At 44.0% G+C, this 20,111-nt stretch overlaps 1 protein-coding gene across 3 annotated transcripts in view; it reads right to left on the bottom strand.

Annotated features, from left to right (window-relative positions):
• NXPH1 (neurexophilin 1) overlaps positions 1–20,111 on the bottom strand; it is a 234,040-nt gene that overhangs the window by 202,714 nt on the left and 11,215 nt on the right. Inside the window, exon 3 of one of the 3 annotated variants that reach the window (XR_011976475.1) lies at positions 11,099–11,537. The exons of the other annotated variants lie outside the window; for them this stretch is intronic. The gene's annotated coding sequence lies outside the window, so the exon portion shown is untranslated. Of the gene's footprint in view, positions 1–11,098; positions 11,538–20,111 lie in introns of those variants that run through there. 3 annotated transcript variants of the gene reach the window in all.

Genomic DNA, 20,111 nt, shown 5'->3' with positions numbered 1-20,111 from the left:
GTCACCCGGGCAAAGAAAAGTGAGAGACATGCAGGCATCAGAGAACCACTGGCTCAGGGCACCAGGCAGGTTGGCCTCATAGTACATGCCAGGGGGGGAGTCTGGGAGACATCCCATGAAGGTGACCTGAGATATTTCACAGGATTTCTTCCCTATTCTCCCTCCAGACAATGGTGAACAACTGGGCCCAACCTTTGATGCTGGGTCCCATTACATTGGTGCTTCTGTTCTTGATAATAACCTATCCCAGTCTCTGAGAGGGAAGAGTTTTCAGAGCCCCGGAGTCCAAAGTGAGGCTGAGCAGAAATATCCTCACTTGCCCACCTGACAAGGGATCACTCAGTGTCTCCTCAGAAATCCCCATTGGCAGGTGACCCCATTCTTCCAGAGGAAGCCATTCCTACTGATCTTTGCCTGACCATGTTTCTGGTACCTCCTTCTCCTTTTCTTGGCCATGATGATCATGCCAGCTTGAGTCCTGGCCACAGCAGGATTCACTGTTCTAACTATGTGACTACTCACCCTTTTCCTGATTCTTCTGCAGCCCCACACCATCAAGGGTATTCTGATAAACATTTAACAACCAGCTCTGGTGGGGGTGCAGTATGCATGACACACTTTTAGGCTTAGTCTGCATTATTAACATCTTCTCTGCTACTTTCTTAAGTCTTAATCAACAAAGCAATAAGTTATGGCTGTATTTGTAGCATTTGCAAATTTCTGAGGTGCAAATGCTCTAATTGAGCTTTTAACAATCAACTCTACAAGCCGGTCCGGCTGCTCCTACCCTTATCACACCCATAGTCCACTGATCTTTGGAACTGCTACTCTATTCATACATTCTAAGTCATGACTCTGACTATCTCACATGCTTGTGGTCAAAGATCTTCAATGACTCCCCATTACCTACTGAAAGCCAAATTCCCTGGTCTGACTTTTAAGACCCTCCACATTCTGACCTGGATCTTCCTTTTCAAGTGATTTCTTACTGTGGCACTATGTGAATATGCCACAGAGTCAGATGGGCCTCTGCTCCAACAAGGGCCTTTCTTTTCTGCATCTTGGCTTCCTCTGCTTTCAATCTCCTCTCCTACCTCTCTAAGCGCTACCTCCCCTTCAAGGACCAGAGCATGTCTCACCTCCTCTGGGAAGCCTCCTTATCACCCCATCTGGAGGAGGTTTCTCCCACCTCTGGACTCATCCAACATTTTTCGTTCTGCCAGTTGCTATTCATGGTCTACTTAATTTCCTTTTCTTCTGAACATGACATGTCTCTAACTAGAATGAGATATCCTAGAGGGAACTGACTATTTCCTGCATCTTTCAAGTTCCTCTCTGTCTTGCACATACAGGGTACCCAATCAATCTTTGTTCATATATAGATGGATGGATAGATTAATGGATGGGTGAGTGGGTAAATTAGGAAGGGATGGATGGGTGGGTAACTGATTCATAGAACAAGAGATGGATGGGAGGATGGGTGAGTGAGGGGGTGGGTGGATAGGAAAAGGGGATGGGTAGATGGAAGGATAGATGGAAGGATGGGTGGAGATGATAAAGGCCAGATAAATGAATGAATGATTGTGATGGAAATGATAAGTGTATCTAAGTGGCTCTTTTGGATCCTGACAACACAATAAACATTTAATCTTTGAAATGTTCTTTTTTCATTTTTTCAGTAAAGTTATAAATGTGTGCTATAAAAGACCTTGAAGAGCTCTATAGATGCAATACAGAAATACAATTCAACCTCAAGTTTATGAAAGCTAGAACTTTATACATCCATCCACTCTCCTAGAGAGCTCAAGAAATCTCTATATTTTCTTCTTAATTTTCACCTAATCCCAGAGAGTTCTAGGGTTCATACATCAAGTCTACTCATAGAATTTGTGAGACCCAGGGTCCAGGTAACAACGTCTTAGACACAAAACTTCCCTGCCAACCTGTATTCATAGGCTCATGAACCATGTTTACATAAGGAAGACACATCCTGTTATTGGTGATAAAGTACATTCTGTCATTGACCACATCTCACAGAACCATTGTCTACTTTAAGGTTTCCCAGATATAGCCATGCAAAGGATTCTCAAAACAATGCAAAAACAAATGCTGGGGTGGTGGCACCAACAGCAGAAGATGACTTCATCCATAATAGATTCATCAACCACGCAACAAACAGGACATTATGCTTTAGAAGACTAAAAGCTCAACCAAGAACAAGGTGTGAGAAAAGGAAGGGAGTGATAAATGATAAATAGTACAAAATAATGATAACTAAAAAGCACATGATTTAGCAGAGAGAGAGCCTCCAAGAGGCTAGGGGCCCAAGGACACTCAATTTCCAATGGGATACTTTCTCCTGTTTCCTTATTACCCCCACAACCGAGTGCCAAGCCTAGTGTCAGGAAGACTAAAAATCAAAACTGGTCTTAAACTCTCTAACTGTGTGGCTGTGAGCAAGTCACTTCACTTCTGTTTGCCTCAGTTTCCTCATCTATAAAAAGGGAATAAAAGTAACACCTACCTGAAAATGTTGTTGTAAGAATCAACCGAGATAATAGCTAGCACACAGCCTGGCATATCATAGCACTGTAAAAATGTTAGCTATGGTCATTGTTTTCAGGCTAAACCACTGACCTTTTTCTCTCTTCCCTGTCCTTATTGAACTGCTGGTTTGAGAGTGGAGTTTCATCCTCTTCTGAGCTTACTTTGGTCTCCCAGGAAGGTTTCCCATGGACAAGAGTTTTTTATTGTGAATAACCAGTCTAGCTCCATTTCCCATTTGTTGGGTCATTGACAGCTCAGTTTTCCTAAGATCTGATTACCCTTTGGATAAGCTAAGCTTGTGGTATGGTAGGAATCACCCTTGTCTGAAAGGGGGATGCCTTCCATGGTTAACTTGACTCTGGCCCAAGCCATACAACTTCAAGCAAGTCATTTCACTGCTCCTGACCTCAAAATCATCTTCTATAAATTGAAATGGAACAAATTGGGTTCTCTCCTTGTAGACCCCAAGATAAGTGGCCCTTGGAGAAATCCTGGTAGATAAGGCATCTAACCAGACTTCTTGGAGCTCTCCTGTAGCAGCTTGCCAGGATATCTGCAAAGCTTTCTTCCAGGTATTGGAAAAACCTCAGGTTGGGTGGCTTCATTTGCATAAGATGGCCAGGTCTGACTCTTTCCCCCACTGGTGTCCCACCTTGTCTGCCCTCTTACTTAGGACTGAAGGAAGGAGTTTCCATCCACTGTATCCCAGCCCAGTAAGCATCCCCCTTCCAGCCTCAATGGGCAGGCTTCCTGCTTGTGGAAAGGGCAGTGCCGACTTTTGCATTAATATTCCTAAATGCATGCCTGTGCCCAGGCCAAACCCAATTAGGTCCTTTCCCGAAGGAAGCTGCAGATGCTGCTTCACATTTCCAAACTGTAGTACTTGGAGTTGTTGTCTCTGTTGATGAAACTGTAATTGTTCTATTGGGTGATTTAATTAACTTTGTGTTTTATTACTGAAGTCCACGATGGAACCGAAAGAGAGTTAAATTAATGGGACATAAAGAGGTTTGTCACATCTCCAATAATTTTTGTGAAGGGCCTTTGGCTTTAATTTGTACAATCCGGTAAAGTCTCTGCATGATAAAGTTAACCACTCTTTTCTCATGTCATTTCAGCTCCAAAGCAGGTAGAAAATGGGTCTTGTTAGTTGCTCATTACTGGAAAGATACTAAAATTCTCTGATAAGCATTTAACTGCTAGAGGCCAGAGACCACTCAGAATGTTCATTTAGTTAAGCTCAAATCTACTTAAACAAATCCAAGGAAAACCATGACTGGGTCAAAATTCAGAAAACTTTTTCTCTGTGCAGCAGACAATTGTTGGGTGAGAAGCATGGTTGTGTGTGGAGGCTGGGGGCTGGATTTTAAGTCCCACCCTCATATCTAGAAATTCTGTGCAACTATAAGTCATTGACCTTCCCCTCTATAAAATGGGTTGGCTAGTCACCATCATATCTACTGAAAAGAAGTTTTTGTGAGGCTCAAATAATCAAATATTTGGGATTTGTGCAAGTCTTGTATATACAAATGTCAGCTCTGTTTATTTCCCCATAGCGCTTTGACTAGAACTTACCAATCTCTAAAAGGTCTTCACGGTCATCCCTACATTCTGCCACTCTCTCAAATCTATATCCCATACAGGTTTTTGTTCAGAAGTGATGAAATTTTCCAAAATTCTACTCAAATTGACCTCATTAAAGTATCAACATCTTAACTGCTTCCTTTACCTTCACCTTCTGTCTCCCATCCTAAGAGCTCCAGCCCTGACTCCCTCATAGAGTTAAAGCAGGGATGGAACCAGGCCAGGGCTGCCAGTCACTACAATTCCAGTATCCCCCCTAAGGGATTAGAAAAACAAGTCAGAATTCCCACCAATAGGTTTCCATGAAGACCAAATAGAGACTGGAAAGGAGAGTCAGGCATGCTCAGTGTGCTTCAGTAGGAGCCTGGATTCCTACAGCAAGAAGGTGTTCCTCCGCTGGCCCCCACCCTAGGCACAAAGCACTTTTTTCTCCAGTCATCTCTGCTTGGGTAAATTCTACACCTTCTAGAACATTTTAAGCATTCTAGAACAGAGGAACAGAATTACAGACTCTCTGAGCCCTCACAAGGACATCAGAGGTCACCCAATCCGAGTCATAGAACAAGAATCTTCCATCTTTTCTACCCAACATTTGGCCATGCATATAAGGAGGAACCACTTCCTCCCAAGGCAGCCCAACTTGCCTGGACATTACTCTCAGTATTTGGAAGTTTTTCTTGACCTACTAGCTGATTTTCCATTTTGAAGTTCCCCCCAACCGATTCCTTCTCATTCTGTCCTTTGGGACAGCTCTTCCCAGACTTAAAGACAGCTATCAGGCCTCATCCCCTTACCTCATCTTCTATTAACCAAGTTAAGAAACCTAGAGTATTTAAATTATTTGCATTGCAAGCATTCTCCTTGGATATTACTGCCAAGTAAACAACCAGAGGAAAAAGCATGACCCCCCCCCACCCCCACACTGTGAGGCATCATTTTTCTTGCCTTTGTCATCTGCTAACCCTACCCAAATCATATCGTGGGGCCAGGAAGACAGACAGGCAAGGCTCCCCAAGCTACAGTAGATGTAAACACTCACACACATGGTTACTAGGGTTTTCACTGTGATGACAAAAAAAAAATGGAGCCCCAAGGCAGTGTCCTCTTCTGGGTATGCAGGGTAACCACACAGCTGGGAGATCTGGAGCAAAGGAAAGCAGAGGGCAACCTCCAGCGGATAATCAGACTGGGCAAGGACAAGTTTGGATGCTTGCAGAGTTAAAGAATCAGGTTGACTCCCAGGATTAGGAAGGACTGAACTAAACTGTCTAGATTTCCCAGGAAGTTTGCCAGACATGGGCGTGGCATGTTGGGTCACCTCCCCCGACCTGGTGAGGAAAATGGCAGTTCCTATCTGACTCAAGGACCATATGCCCACCTAGAAGAGATATCCCATGTATTCAGGTAACAACAGCCATATTACCTTTATATAGTGACTTGAGATTTGCAAAGCACTTCACTTGTTATACCATTTGATCCTTGCAGCAACTTTTTGAGACAGATTCTATTATTATCCCCATTTTACAAATGAGGAAACTGGGGCAGTCAGAGGTTCAGTAATTAGCCTGGGATCACACAGCTACTAAGTGTCTGAGGCAGGATTTGACTCCAAGCTCAATGCTCTTACTCACTGCAACATCTGCCTGCCTAGGGAAGGGAGTATCATAGGGAAATTCGATGATCCAGTGGAAAAGGTTACGGAAGAGCCTGAGGAAGAAGACGTGCTGTTAACTGAGGGAATGGAAGAGGCTTATAAGAAGACTCAGCATGTGAACGTGAACCCAAAGGTCTAGGGCTCTTTAAGGTTTGCCAAGACTCACCCCATGCTCTGTGCCCAGGCAGTGGAGGTCTTATTGTGTCCATGGATGGAGAATACTTTGACAGATGTGTGAAGGATAGATGGGACAAGAGAGAGACCAGTAGTAGGGATATTTGTAAGGGAAAATAGTAATGGGTGGTGGGCCCAGGCTTGGGGGCTGTTGGGAAGATAGAGGTCAGAAGATGTAGCAAAGAGGTGGGGAAGGGGAAGGGAGAGAGAGGAATAAATTTGGCCATTTGGGGACAAAGATGCAATTTCTCTGGCTGTTCCACATGACCTGAAACTTATATAGAGACTAAAGATTTATAAAGTGCTTACTTATATTGTCTCATTAATAGGAGGAATTTAATAAATACCAACTGATTTGTTTTAGAGATTTTCCCTCCTACCTCTGCCTTACCAAAACCCAGCATTCCTGGTCACTACTCCGCTAACAGGTGTCACTCCTATCAGAAGGGAGGTTTTTTCCTACACTTGCTTTCCAGATTCCTCATTAGTATCCTTCTGCCATCAGAACTGCCAACCAAATTCAGGAAAACCCTGAAATCATTTAAGAAATAAATGACACACAATGTATAAGAATACAAGTCATTCCCTAATTGATGAATGGTCAAAGGATATGAAGAGGCAGTTTTCAGAGGAAGAAATTAAAGTTATCTATAGTCATATGAAAAAATGCTCTAAATCACTATTGATTAGAGAGATGCAAATCAAAGCAACTCTGAGGTACCACATCACACTTATCAGATTGGCTAACATGACAAAACAGGAAGATGATAAATGTTGGAGAGCATGTGGGAGTGTTGGAACACTAAATTCATTTTTGGTGGAGTTGTGAGCTGATCCAATCATTCTGGAGAGCAATTTGGAACTATGCCAAAGGGCTACAAAAATGTACATACCCTTTGACCCAGAAATATTCCTTCTAGGTCTGTATTCCCAAGAGATCATAAAAATGGGAAAGGGTCCTACATGTACAAAAATGTTTACAGCAGCTCTCTTTGTGATGGACAAAAACTGGAAATCAAGGGGATGCCCATCAACTGGGGAATGGCTGAATAAATTGTGGTATATGAATATAATGGAATACTATTGTGCTATAAGAAACAATGAACATGAAGACTTCAGAGAGGCCTGGAAAGACTTATATGAACTGCTGCTGAATGAAAGGAGCAGAACCAGGAGAACTTTGTACACAGCAACAACCACAGTGTGCGAGGATTTTTTTCTGGTAGACTTAGTTCTTCATTGCAATACAAGGACTTAAAAAACTCCCTACGGTCTCTTAAGGCAAAATACCTTCCACATCCAGAGAAAGAACTATAGAATTCCATCACAGAATGGAGCAGATCATTTTCTTTTCTATTACATTTTGGTTTGTTTTATGATTTCTCCCATTCATTTTAATTCTTCTATGCAACATAACTAAAGTGAAAATGTATTTAATAGGAATGTGTGCGTAGAACCTATATAAAATTCTATGCTGTCTGAGGGAGGGAGGGGGAGGTGGGGGGAAAGGAGAGGGAGGAAGGGGGAAAGAATCTAAGTTATATGAACATGATTGTAGAACACTGAAAACAAATAAAATAATAAAAAGAGATAAAGAAATAAATGACACAAGAAGAAAACAGGCATCAGTCTATCTCCAGGCACCCATGTTTGTTAAAATGATAAGAAGTCAAAAAAGAAGGGGCAAAAAGGCCTTAATGCCTAAGAAATTGTTTGGGAGAAAAATAGAAGGTTTCCCACCTGCCCCAGAAGCAGCAGCAGCCATCAATGAGTCAGCATTAGTTAAGAGCTTCAAATGTGCCAGGGACACAAAGGAAAAGATCAAGCATCCGTTGCCTTTGAGTAACTTTCATGCTAATGAGGACGATGAGCCAAATCTGAGCAGGCACATTGAAGAGAAACAGTACAGATACCTGGGGAAGGTGGTTTGTAGAAGCAACATCCCGGGGAACTACTACCCCCTGGTGGACGTAAATGCTTCCCCGGTCTTTGTGGGGTTGAGGGACTTTGAGATCCAATACTGAGACACAAGAAATACAAACACAGCCAGGGTAAAGGTGGTCCTTGCTGCCAGGTGAGAACAGAGCTGGTTTGTAGGAGTATTGAAAGAAAGGGAAAATGATGCACAAACATATGACTGAGCTAAGGAAAAAGGAGAGCAGAGCTGAGAGTAGTCCATCATGTTGGCTTTGCCAAGTCTTAGGGGGAAAGCCCATTGCTGAAATGGAAAGTCTCCCAACTCTCAGATTTGAGACTTTTTTATTTAGTTCAACTTGGGGATCTTTTTCCATTTTGTGGTGGTTAACCAAGACCAGGCAATATCTGAAGCCCCAGAACTATTCTGTATGTATGTATGTATGTATGTATGTATGTATGTATGTATGTATGTATGGAGAGAGAGAGAAGACAGATATGAATACATATACATACATATGTGTTATATGTGTACATAGTTGCTTGATTTTGAGTATTATTGTCACAATTGGGATATAAGCACTTCGATCATAAGGACTGTTTTTGCCTTTAACACATTAAGCACTTAAGAAATGCTTGTGGAATGACTGACTGACCAACCAACTGGCTGGTGGGAGGATGCCCTTGGCACCTGATAGTTTCATCTCAAGGAAGTCAAATAGATTAGGAAAAAAGTTCAGTCCAGCAGGGCTGTCTAATCTCCAGATTCATTCCATGACTCAGGGGCCCAGAGATTGCCACTCCATCTGGCTGGAAGAGAAGCCACCACCACTCAGAGAAGAACTTGGTTTCCTTGACCCCTGAGCTCCATTCATCATGTCAGTTCCATGTTGAGCAGACAAGGACACTTGGGTCAAACCCAAGGTCCTGTGGCCTCTATTGATTCTAAAGAACTGAGTCCCATAATTCTATGATTCTGTGAAATTACTCAACCCACAGTAACCTTGGGAGCAACAGTGTAACCAAAAGCAAGCTTTAATTCACGAGTAATACCTGAAGCAAAAGTAAACTCTGCCAGCAACGAGGTATTCCCTAGGGAGATGCTGGTTCTCTCATGGCCTCAGAAACCATTGGACCTGGCCATTTAGGAACTCTGTTTGGATTCTTCCCTAATAAAGCCTAAGGTAACAAAGCTGTCCACAATTAGGAGTTTGGCATTTTCCTGGGATAGCAATGAGCTCTGATGAGAAGCTGATTTGGTGATCAGGAGAGAGTGGTTCTGGACTCTACCCCATCATGCCTAAACAAGTCACAATTCTCTGTACCTCAGGTTCCCCATCTGTAAAATAGAGTTAGCCACACCTCCACTCCCAGCACTGCCCCCAAACTCAACAGGATCCTTAACATCTGTGGAAATCTTTGGAAGGAAGGTATCATCCTGGCTAAAGACTTTTCATTGAACTGGCCATTGTAGGTATTCCTGACAGCTCCCCAGGGAAGTGATAATCCCTCAGAGAGGTTTGGGAAGGGCCAGCAAAGAAGGCAAATAAGTGGATGGCAGAGACTTGGGCCCCTAGGAAATCCCTCTGGCCAAGAAACATGAGTATGGACACATAAGGATCAGTCACTTCACATCTCATAGGTCAAAGGAGGGATCAACTTCCAGCAGCTATGGATGTGGAAGGGGAGGGGAGAATCTTTTGCTTCTCTTTTGGAAGAAGCAGCAAAAAGGTAGACATTGATAAGAAAGTAATTTCCTCCTAACAATTGTGTACAACTGGTTTGTGAAGGCAAAACTCCCAAGCCCAGCACATAGCTCAATTCTTTTTCATTCTGAGAAGCTGAGCCAGTCAAGGCCTGCCTGTCTCACAAAAGACAAGGGTTTTCTCCTGAGCTGAGGTGCTGACTTGGGACAAGAGCTTCACTTTTCCCCCTCCTGCTAATCCCCAAGAGAATGACTGTTAAGGAAATGATTTCCTTTTGAAGGGGACAGTGGAGCCAGAGATTACTCCTGGGGGACAGTATCAGTTTTTTGGGTGCTTTGCATATCATTTGGTCCTGGATTAATAAACACATGGGTTCTCCTTATGGTGGTGCCAGCTCCACATGCAGGGCACCAAGGGACAGAAACACCAGCAGTTCACATTTGTGTCTCCCTTCAGGGTTTCCATGATGTTTTCTTCCCAGCAATCCTGTGACCTCATTGGCCAACAAAGTATTATCATACCCAGTTGACAAATGAGGAAACTGAGGCCTAGAGAATTTAAGGAACTTGCCCTAGGGTTACTAGAGTTGGGAAAAACCCAGTGCTAAAATGGGAAGTCTCTCAAAAGTCAGATTTGGTGCCTTTTTTTGTTTAGTTCAACTTACCAGAGCTAGGAATTGAACCTGATATCCTAACTCTAACCCTATCACACTCATTACTGGATCCTGCAGTGGAAAGACATGGGCTCCATCCTTTCATCACACTCTTCCCTCTCTCTGCCCATTTAATGAGAATACATGGATTATTAAGTATCAATCACTGGGACTTGTTTTTAAAGGGGTGATGCTGATGAGCCCACCTCCATTTTGAAAGTGTCACTTAATTGTCAACCCAAGCAGAGCATCTCAAGGCTGGATAGGCACTTTCACTTCAAAAAGGGGCCTCTTTCAGTTCAAGGGAGGGCAGAAAAGAGATGTATCCATTACTGTTGAGACTGCTGGGCCAAAATTTGCTCTGTAAGTGGAAGGCAAGATTCTTCCAAGGAGCCACAAGCCATGGGAACAGGGACATTCAGCATCAGGGCTCCACAGGGCCATTTACCTCTCATTTAAACAGTCCTGCCAAAGTCCTGTCCTAGTGTGGGGAGCAAGTAGGACTGGTAAATGGTGCTCTCTGCCCTTTGCATCTCTCTCTCTCTCTCTCTCTCTCTCTCTCTCTCTCTCTCTCTCTCTCTCTCTCTCTCTCTCTCATGCACACATACACACACACACACACACACTCACATACACTCACACACTCACATACATACATCTCTCAGGGGAAGATCCATAAAGAGGACCCCAAAACTAAAAGGAAAGGGGGACCTTAAAACCTTCCTAAAGCACCTCCTCTTCCTGCTAATGTATGGCAGGCCCATATTTCAGACAACGAGAGAGAACATGTATTCTGGGAAGGCTTGGCATTTTAAAAAGTTCAAAGTTGACTAAGCTGAATGCCCATTCTATAAATAAATCCACAACGAAGCACAGAAAGGTTTATTTCTGATTTCTTATTTCACAAACTAGGAACGAGGCATAAAAATATTGGGTCATAAAATGCTTAAAAAGTAGATTACTAGAAACTAAGCGAAGCCATGATAATCTATTGAGACAGTGATGGGTCAAACGGCGTTTGGAATTCTTGCAGAGAACATGAACCTGACCTTCATGGAGACCATTTACAGGAAGCCATTTTATTTACATTTTAAATCCACATAAAGGTGAAAGATGATCCTGCTGCAAAATGGAACATTTAATTTTTTGCCCCAAGGCGTTACTAAGCTCTCCCAAGGTCAAGTGTAGTACAGGACTGAAATGAAGCCAGATTCTCCTCTCATCAGCTGTCAACGCGCAGGCTCACTCCACTCGCCTCAAGGAAACACCAAGGCTCTTTTTCCATTTTCAAGAGCAAAAAGAGGCCCTAAAACCAACAGAATTCACTAAGAAATAACTGAAAAATAGCTTGCCTTTTTTCACCCTCCCCAACCCTGCCAGGGATGGCTTTAATCCCAGCCTCTAAAATGCAACTCATGGAATCACAGATTTAGGCTGGGAAGGGCCCTTGGAGATCATCATATCTAACTCTTCCACATTATAGATTAGGAAACTGAGGACCAGAGAAAGGGAGTCAGCGGCCCCAGGGCAAACAAGTAGTTAAGTGGCAAAATGGGACTCCAACCCAGGTACCTGTCATGATAAACCTAGTGCACTTTCCACAAGGCTACACTGCCTCTCAAGAAGACACTGGGGGAGGAGGAAGTAGAGAATCAATTTTGCCAAACATCTATTCAGTTCAGTCAAGAAGGCTTAATTTTTTTATTATTTTTTTTTTTTAGTATGCTCAATGACAGGTAGTAGTAGGGAGAGACTGATTATACATACATACATACATACATACATACATACATACATACATATATATATATATATAACCAAGTTTTTTCTAAAGACTACATTACAAAAGATGTGATCATTATGATCTTTAAAATATATTGTCTGATATTGCAGTTCTAATGTTAGGAAGCCAGTATGGAGTCCCTTACACTGTGATCCTATGATCACAAATACATAAACAATGCCAGACAGCTTGGACTCTTCTAATGTCCTGCCTCATTTTGACCCTGGGTCAAGCAGGTCAGCATAGCTTCTAATTGGGTGGGACTCTAGGATGACTGCAGAAGTGTTAAGTCATGTCTGTCCCTGGAGTCTGGAAAGTCCTCCACCCAAGCCTAGTCTCCAAAAATAACAGGAATTTCCCCACCCCATCTGGGTCGGATTCAGAATGTCCCACATCTGGCATTTCTTACCTGTTCTCAGCCAAAACCATTTTTAAGGTCTAAAGTTTCCCTGCTCAGATCCTACTCCAAGCATGTACTTTGACTGAGATCTTGGCCACTGCACATCTCCCTCCTCCTTGAGCTATGTGGGACTGAACCTCTGTCTGTCCGTATTGCCAGATGGTGTGGGCAGGCTGTGTGTGTGTGTGTGTGTGTGTGTGTGTGTGTTCGCTCTTCTGCATAATAATAAAGTTCATGCATGTACTACCTTCCCAAGCACCAATTTCTTGTGAATCCCCGAACCCCAATCTGCTCCGATCTGATTCATGAGGTCAAATACAAAAAAAGGGACTCTTTTTGTTTAATCCTAACAAAATGGTTTAGTTGAATCTGGTGTCAATATGATCCTTGTGTGTGTATACACTTACATATGCATGTATCAACATATGTATGATAAATATAATGTTTATATACGACATAATAACTTACATAATAGATGTACTTATGTGCAAAATTAAAATAAACAAAAGGATATATCCTTCTATTAACGGGACTTGTTCTGTGAAGTTTAGATTCAAAGGGCTGCATTTGAGGACCTGGAGGGCCACATGTGGCCTTGAAGCTGCAGGTTCCCCACCCCTGGCTTAGATTGATTATTGTTCAATTGTATTTTATTTTAAGTTACCTTAATCCACAAGACTCTAGGGTTGCTATCTTTGGAAAGATTGTGGGACTTGATTCCTTTGCAGCTAAGACCTTTCTCAATGTACAGATGAGAGAGGAGAGCTTCTGTCTGCCCCTCCCCCTTTCCGGCCCCCTCCCTTCTTCCTTGCAGGAAGGCTCAGCCAGGCCAGAGAAGTTTGCTGGTGCCCTGTTGGTAGCCTGGCCTCAGCCACTCTCTAGTTCACAGACCCATCCATTAGGTCAATAGAGGTAACTACATAAAGAGATAATGCTGCAGATGCCACCAGCTGGAGACAACATCAGGCTTTTTAATATCCAACCCACATTTGAAAGAATGAAACTACTGGGAAGGCAGCTTAGCACCAAACAAGACTTTCTAGGCCAGGTATGGGCAGTGCCCAACGCATTGCCCTGCACCCCTGACCATGAAGAGAAGTGTAGTGTTGGCAATGGCCAAGAAAACAATACCTGGACCCGTTCTAACCATGGGGGCCTCTATGAAAATGAAGGAATGCTGAATGTGACCCTCCTCCACAAACTGGGATGCTTAACTAGCACATGCCCAGGTGAGCCAGAGGGAGGAGAGAACTGTTCCTTCCACCCAAACATGGGTCCCAAAGCTTCACAGGGCTTCTGTGCAAAACCGACATGGTCTATGTATGGCCCTATGCCAGGCCTAGAAGGGGGTGTTTCTGCCAGATCTCACAATGCCTGCCTCTGAGGGACTCCCTCACCTCCATTTCAGCTTTTGAATCAAGATGAGGATAGATCATCTTGAGAAGAGAATTCGGAGTGGGGGCAAAAGGCTAGGCCAGGATGGTTTAATTCACTACTCCTAGAGGATGCTAATGCCAGGACTCTCTTAGGTTTATAACAAATGTCTAATTCCAAGAACGAAAATGCCTTGTGACTGTATCCTAAGATGGTCACTGGAAATAAAGGAACCTGAGAATGGAAATTTTAATTGTGCATTTAAAAAAAAAATTAACTGTTGTGGAAAGACATATAAATAAAAATACCATGCCCATTTTAATCAATATTTAAATTGAGACTGAAAAATGTCCACAGTGAGTGCCAACCCAAAAAACCCTCCCCAAGACTCTTGCTTTGTAGATAAGGTTCAGTTAGGGGTCTGGTGGCCATTCATCTCAAATTATCTTTGCTCATCGATTCTGGAAAGGACAGTTCTCCCTTTGCCAGAACAACAATGAACTAGGGCCAGATGAAATGCATATGGCCCTCTTGGCTGGGCATGGTTACTCCGCAGCAGTTAGTCAGCTGCAGAAGGAAAACACAAGGTATTGGTGCCCCCGAGCAGAACGATCCAGTGTTCAGGAATGTGCTCACTGCATCTGGAGCAGAAACCTGGCTTCAGCCAACAATGGTGCTTTGCCTCTGATTTGCACCTTTGGTCCAGAAAATTACAACTAACTGTCCCACCAGCTTCCCTGAAAGCAGAAGTGAGAGACGCCATTGACCATCATTGTGGGGAAGAGGGACCCCTTCTCCTTTGTTCAGGTGTTCACCCGGGGCTTGAGCAACCTATTTTTTCTTCTTCTCCAGGTTACTTCTGATTTTAACTCCATTTCAGTGGGATGGAGTGGGAACAGCAGAATCTTCCCTGGCCCTAAGTTCATGCTGCCTAGATAGGTGCTAGCCTTTTCCTGGTACTTCCCATAATCTTTAGCCATCCATCTTCCTGGCTTCTCTCTCTATTTACTATTCTTTTGAAGCAATGCTAAAAATAAGACAACTTGATCTTAGTGGCAGATTTGTAACTGGACACACACAAACTAGCCAATTACAGAGCCACTTACTCCCAAGGGTGCAAACATCCAGTGACATCTGAGGCACTTTTCACATTTCTCCACTTGGGAGCATTTCTCCTGCCCTCAAAAACTAAAAATGTGCCTCGGCTTATCTGACAACACCAGGTCTCCATTTAGCCATGTGTTCAGCCACAGACCAACTCTTACAGCAATCTGATTATCAAGCCTATCCTGTTAAATGCAAACCAATAAAAACAATTAAGCATGAATATCATTCAACTATATATTCTGATGAAATAGTCAACATGTCTGCTGTGTCTCATGAGACCTCTGCATTCATAGTAGTTAAACTGGAAATATAAAAACAGAGGAATACGGCACTGATTAGATAAATAATTGACTGCAAGATGGGGGATTAGGGAGAAAAGAAGACAGAGATGAGGGGATCTTTCTTTGTAAGATTATAAGTGATGGAACCCTGATGCTGTGAAATTCTAGAATGAATGGCCCAAGGAGAACTGTTCCTCTCAAGGGTTATAGGCAATACCTCATTCCCTGAGCCTGAGAACCACTTCTGAGCCACAGCGAATCCCAACCACTCAGCCCTCTGCAAAGAAGCTTCAGGCTCAAATCTGGGATTCATTATGACATTTTCATTTATCCCTCTCCTCCTCCCAGCCATTAGAATGTAGACAAAATCAAGTACAATTTATCCTGTGATTTCAAGGTTTGACTATGAACAACTGAGAGGGCCCCTTTGTGTCTGCACCAAACTCCTAAGACAGGTCACTGTCCACTTGGACCGTGAGGATCTCGCAGAGAAAGGTTTAAGCAACATGTGAATATTCTAGTAAATCTAATAATTGAAGAAAGTAAGCACACTTGGGAAGGGCCACCAAGAGAAGGTTTTTTGCCTTCCTCCTCTCCAGCTCATTCCAAAGACTTCATAGTTTTTAAAGTGTAATGTAACACACACAGGAAAGTACATTGGAGGAGCTGTGCCATTTCACAGAGACTCAGAACTGGGGAACTGAGAAAGTGGAGACAGTATGCCACAAGGGATGGGCTTCAGACTGAGGGCACAACGGAACAGCTTCATGGTTGTCGATGTAATCTGCTCGGAGAAAGCACAAAGGGTCAGATGCCTTTTCATCCCTATGAACCTCCATCAAGTAGTCCACATTTCTTGCATCTACCATAATGAAAAGCTTCTGTCTTTTTGCTCCTTACAAATGATCTCTGCTCCCAGCAGCACTGTGTGATACTAAAGAATTACTGAAGAGAGATTTTCCATCTTCAGACTAGATGATGAAACTGAGTGGTCAGGTTTGCTGTAGACCTTCTTGCTCATGACCTCATCTGGAGCCCAATGTATCTGTCAGGCCCACATGTGCAGCTTTCCTCTACAGTAGATAACCCTGGAATTCTTACCATTGGCTCCCCAACAGACAAGTAGCCTTAAAAGAAACAATTGTAGAAACAAAGACTGAGCAGCTGGCCAAAGCACAAAGACTGACTATAAATTTCCATTTCACTGTCAAACGGGCTTGAGACACAAGCTGATATCTTCTGTCATTTCCAACTATTGATTGTGCACCTAACTTGACTTTATATTCTTCCTGCTTTAAGGAGATGCAATATTTTTCAAGGACTTCTCACAATGAAAATGAGACTGCAGATGTAAAGCAGTCCATTAATTTTATACAAGCTGGTTTATATACCTGTGGGCCCCAACCACATTCTGTTACAAGGGAGCTAAAAGGGGGGGGGGGAGTTCTATTAGCAAGTTCAGACAGAGAACCTCCTGGGCAAGGAGCAGTAAGCAGTTACCTCTGTGATTATTGTCCAACCACTCCTATCTTTGGGGCCACAATCCCCTTCCTATATCCTGTACTGAGTGAAAACCACAGATGCATGACATAGAACTCAGGTCCAGAGCAAAGGCAGAGGCAGCAACCAGAGCTTTGTGCTGTCACAAGGCAGCACTTCCTAAGCCTGGCATTTGGGGAATATTATCCTTTTCCTCCCTTTCTTGGGATTCCCTAGATCCAAGTGCAGGTGGAGAAACAAAGAGACTGGAAAAAGGTGTTTTTTATCACTGGGCAACAATTTTTACAAACCAGAAAAAAAACTTACCCCAGAAGTTTCCATATTCACCATCGCTAAGGCAATGACACATCAAGTAGCAGGAGCCTCTGTCTCAGTCTCTCTCGCTGCATTTTAATTGTTAATAAAACTCTTATTTGCCAACATTTGCATCAGCCTAATTTCATCAATCTTTTGACCAGCGCTACATCTTACATTGCTAGCATGTGGAGAATAAAAGAGAAGGGGAAAGAGAAGGCAAGGGAGGGGAGGGGAGGAGAGAAAAGGGGAAAGGATTGTACCATATTTCTAGCTACCTCTTTCTGCTGAGATAGATGTATTCAAGGCAGCTTTTTGCAGAATCCTGCTAATGGAGACACTGGTCTTTTATGCTTGTAGGTCAGTCTGGGTTTATAAATGTCCCTCTACCTTCTATGCAATCCTTCTCCTCCTGGAGGCAAGAACTAAGGTCAGACTGCAGCCATGTTCCTTTACCTTGGACACCATAATGCCATGGAATCTTAGAAGACAACATGGAATGTCAGAACCAGAAGGGACCTTAGACATCATCTAGTCCAAGCCTTTTTTTTTTTTACACAGGAGTTATTATGCTAGAAGGATAAACCAAAAAGACATTTCTTTGAAAAATAAAATAAAACCAGTGAGACCTCAATAGAAGTTCTTTGAATTATCTTCATCAGTGCATTACAGGAATTAAATGACCAGCCCTCCCATTGAAGGTAGGCTACAGAAAACAAATGAACTCTAATGACAACCCCTCTAAAGGGAGCAAGGGAAAGGAATGATTTTGGTGGTTCCTTGCTCTTTGACCATTGTGTTGGCAAGTTTCCCTGACATTAAAAATAAAACAGAGGGATGGTTCAAAATCAGCTGGAAAGGTTGGGTCGCCTGCAGAAGCAAGCAGATGCATGTCTGTTGTCATTTATCATTTCCAAAGTTCCTCTGCTTTGCTTCTGTCTCTACCATTTGTTTTCCTCTAATCACTATTGAAGTTGATACTTCAGAACAGCCTACAGTGTTAGGAAAAAGCCCCAAAAGAGGATGCTTTCAGTTCCTGAACACTCTCTAAAAAGCAGCTTTCTCTTGCCTGCTTAGCTAAGGCAGCTCAGATACTCTCCAACAAAGATGAGAAGAAAACTGCCTTCAGGAAACATATCCTGATCTAACCTTAAATAAGAATGGGACTAGATCTGAGGTGTACTGAGTATCCTGGGAAAAAGTGAGGGCAGCCTCCCCCAAGGAATGTGTGTTCCTCCACACACTTGAAGCTCCCAAAGACATCACTCAACAGGCCTGAGGGAGGGCAGAAGGGAGCTCACCGCTAGAATGAAGCAGCAGCACCAGGATCCGGTTGGGGAGAGTATTTTGCAAAGGGGAAAAGAGTAAAGGAAAGTCTAGCCTAATGGAGTGAGACACCTGATTCAACTCAGGATGAACCGGGCTAGAGAAAATACTAGAAATCTCTCTCTCTCTCTCTCTCTCTCTCTCTCTCTCTCTCTCTCTCTCTCTCTCTCTCTCTCTCTCTCTCTCTCTCTCTCTCTCTCTCTCTCTCAGAACTGAATGGGGAGAGAGGCCAGCCACAAGATGGAGAGCTCCAGGCTTTAGCCTAGGGAATGAGGAGGCATATCTAAACTCTACAGTAACCCTTCCCACCACACACACACCCAGGAGACTGGAAATCTAACTGAACAAATAAAAAGGGGAGAAGGGAGACTTTGCCTCTGATTTTTCCTGCTCATTGCCTTTCTGCTTTGGCTCCTCTCCTGTTCTGATCTGCTGGAATCCCTCAGCTCAGGCTTTTGTCGCCAAATACTGCCTTTATTGACTACAACCTGCCAAATACACATTTATCCGAGCTTTGGAGCGCAAGGAAAACAGCGAGCAGCAGGAGTGCAGATCAATGGTAGTTACTTGTTTCGAGTCCTGAGGACGGTGGGCAGACCCCTCAGGCCACCTAGCTTTGGGCCCACATATTGCCCTCTGGCTTCCTAAAGCGAATCCCTTGATCTGCTCCTGGAATCCCTTTCTCCTGATTCTGAAGCCACTGAGGCAGAGACTCAGAAGGCAGGGGCCAGGAGGTAGGGGGTGGCAGGAAGTCACTGGGCTGTGGTCCTCAAGAATCGGAGCCCAGGGAATGATGAGAGGAACTGTGGGGGAGGAGGCAGGTCTGGCGGGCAGTGTGTGTTAGTTGACCGCCCCCCGACTCGTTCCTCAGATCTAATGATGATAAATAAAATCGAGTTTGCCTTAGCTCCCTGCGGAGGCCGTAAACCCACAGGGAATAATGAGGGCTGTGCCCCCATCTGTCTACATTAACAGGGAGCTGGGCACTTCCGATAGCTAGGGGATCGATTTTTCTAGCCGGTGCAGAGGTTTCCCCGACTCTTCGTGAATAATCGCTGCCCTTTGTGAAATTCATAATAATTAGTACGGGACTTTTTCTTTCTCGCTCTCGTTCCTTTCCCCAGGAGGCTGGAGGCAGGAGATCGCCTGGGGACCCTTGGAGAGCCTCACCTCCAAGCTAGCTCAGTCCCTGAGCTGACAAGGAGGTGGGGGGTCGTAAAGCCTGGCTGGGTCCGAGGAGGAAAGGATCAGGGGCCAGCCTTGCCCAGAGAGGGGAGGTGGGGAACAAGAGGACCGAAGATGTTGAGGGCAAAGAAGTGATGAGTTCGCGGCCTCGACTGAAAACAACCACCTTGTGCGTCCGGGAGGGACAGAGGCCCTGGAATAACCGGGGATTTGAGCAGCCAGGGTAAAGCTGCTTTGTCAGAACCCAGTCTATAGAGAGGCCGGAGGCGGAAGGGGGGGGGGGGGGGGTTCGGAGAGGTGGGGGAGAGAGAAAGCTAAGGGGCAGGTTGCACCAAGTGAGACGCTCAGGGGAGCTGTCCTTCCGTGGGACTCTCCAAAAAAATGTGGTTTTAACCGCTGCCGTGAGAGGAAAGCAACCTTCCCTTCGGTCCTCCCACAGACGGCGCTTGTGTCTGACTGTGGTTTTCCGGGAGTCAGTCCCTGGCCACTGAAGAAACTAAGGAGCGTAGCACTGTCCGAGGTCTGCATAAAAGGTCAGGCTCTGCCAGGACCCCAGGTCCTGATTCCCAATATTTCAGGAACTAGAAAGGAATCGAGGTTCGGGAAAGACTAGGAAAGAAATGCAGAACT

The sequence above is a fragment of the Notamacropus eugenii genome, chromosome 3 (assembly GCF_028372415.1).
Source record: "Notamacropus eugenii isolate mMacEug1 chromosome 3, mMacEug1.pri_v2, whole genome shotgun sequence".
Taxonomy (NCBI): Eukaryota; Metazoa; Chordata; class Mammalia; order Diprotodontia; family Macropodidae; genus Notamacropus; species Notamacropus eugenii.
This window is presented reverse-complemented; position numbering and strand designations above follow the sequence as displayed.